At 31.8% G+C, this 2,061-nt stretch overlaps 1 long non-coding RNA gene across 1 annotated transcript; it reads right to left on the bottom strand.

The window, feature by feature from the left end:
- Positions 1 to 399: 399 nt before the first annotated feature.
- Positions 400 to 1,743, bottom strand: LOC141717082 (uncharacterized). The gene is made up of 4 exons (XR_012573519.1): positions 1,648 to 1,743; positions 1,493 to 1,546; positions 1,040 to 1,162; positions 400 to 889 (listed from the first exon to the last, which is right to left on the bottom strand). It is a non-coding gene; the product is annotated as an uncharacterized LOC141717082 (long non-coding RNA).
- Positions 1,744 to 2,061: the final 318 nt, after the last annotated feature.

The following is a 2,061-nucleotide window of genomic DNA, read 5'->3' as shown; positions in this document are numbered from 1 at the left end:
ATATTGTCTCTTTACAGATTAATATTAAAACTAAAATTAGTAATTAACTAATAACTATTTAGTAACATATATTTCTTTTGGAGTTAAATCGGGATATAGACACCAACATATGTAAACTTTAATATATCCTCCTGATGTAATATTACTATGTAATTTGGAAATCAAAAATATAAAATTAAAAGATAAAAGAATCAATAATGCTAAGTACCTAAATAAGAAAGTGATAAGCACAAAATTTTTGTCACTGCAAAATTGACAATATTGAGTTGCATACATACACATATTAGTTTCCTTTGTCAATTCTTAAGCAAAGAATATTCTAATTATAGAAAAGTTATTACAATTAAGAACAAAATAATTATCAACAATCATTTCTAATAGGCAACTTGTGCTATGGAAATGGACATCAAACTGGACAATTCTATGTGCAGGTGGAGCATAAATGTACTTTTAGACTTGTTCCACTTAGGATAAAATGATCAAAACTTACCATGAATCAAGAAGCTCTCGGACAAAAGTAAAAGCACCGTGTGGTTTCCTAACATTTAAACTTCCAGTAAAGCCTTGCTCTTAAAAAGTTATTCTCATACATCAAGTCTGATAGCTATAAGTAAGGTATGGACCTTTTAACACCTTTCTGCAGCTTTGCAGCTACCGCAGTAAGAAAAAGGTCTCTGTTTGTTGGATGATGTAAACGCCTTTTAGATTGCAAGACCACAATCATGTCTATCTATTACGCACCACGGTATAACCACTAATCCTTTTGCGTAGATCAAGCGGTGAAGGCTTCCTTCTAAACTATTATCGAGTATCATGTCCTCTCCAAGTTGAGGTTCTCCATGATGTTTCCAAGAACATGAAGACCAACCACGCATGTTCCATCTAGCAGCTGTCCAATAAATTTATGAATGGCACACAAATTTTCAAGTTTTCTAATTTTTCAGAACAAATAGGATTTTGCCACCACGACCATGAAAAGCAAAGGCAGCATCCATGACATGCCTAGCAGCGAGAGGTGAGATTAAAAACAGTATTTTACCTTCAACAATATTGCCTTTCATACTCTGGCAATGCAAATTCAAGGCCACATGCTGAAAGATTGCACGGGTGGTCTGGACAGCACTAATGATAACACTGAGTCCTGGTTCTGCAAGCACAATATCTGAAACCCAAAAATCAGTTTGCTATTTGACAACTCGTAGCCCGCAAAGCTCTAAATCACATTAAAAAGATATATTATTAGCAAAAAAAGATACTAATGATTCTTAACAAAAAAAATGAAACTGCATATTTACATCTATAAAAGTTTTATATCGAGTAGACCCATATAAACATATAACCATCTGTAATTTTAAAAATTGCTACCACAAACAGAGAGGGAATTTTTCAATCTGATATTTTAAATAGAAACAAATATAGAGATGAGAATTACACAACCATTATTTCGGAATGATATCATTGCACATACAAAGAACATTACTAATATACATACATGACTTAGGTGAAAAGGGTGATAACTGGTTGGAAGCAGGCCTCCACTAGACACCTACAACATGTTTGAAAATTATAATACAGAAACTGAACAATACATATATAATGAGAAAAATTAACTTTTCATGAACAAAGATGATATGAAATATTCTTAACCTGATTCACTTGTAGATGTTGCTGAAGTATCAACATTTTCTCCATATACGATGATATCCATCATGAATAGAATGATTCACACTACTGAATATAGACATTGGTATATTAAGAGGAAGAAGACAACAAAATTAGAAATTACCAGAATTTCATTAAGCATCACATATATATATATGAAATAAATGAATAACAAATGAGGTTGCAGGAATTTTGCAATACCGCACAAAAACATACCTGAGAGTGGACTGAAAAAAAACTAAGAGCTGGCATTTTCTAATATAATTTTGATTCAATATAACAATAATAATCCTGAGCAGACAATAAAAATCTAATTATGTATATCGGAATGGTGAACCACAACTTATATTTAACGGGAAGCATAGAACGTTTAACATTAATCAGAACCTCTATATTAAT

This window comes from Apium graveolens, chromosome 4 (genome assembly GCF_009905375.1).
Source record: "Apium graveolens cultivar Ventura chromosome 4, ASM990537v1, whole genome shotgun sequence".
Taxonomy (NCBI): Eukaryota; Viridiplantae; Streptophyta; class Magnoliopsida; order Apiales; family Apiaceae; genus Apium; species Apium graveolens.
This window is presented reverse-complemented; position numbering and strand designations above follow the sequence as displayed.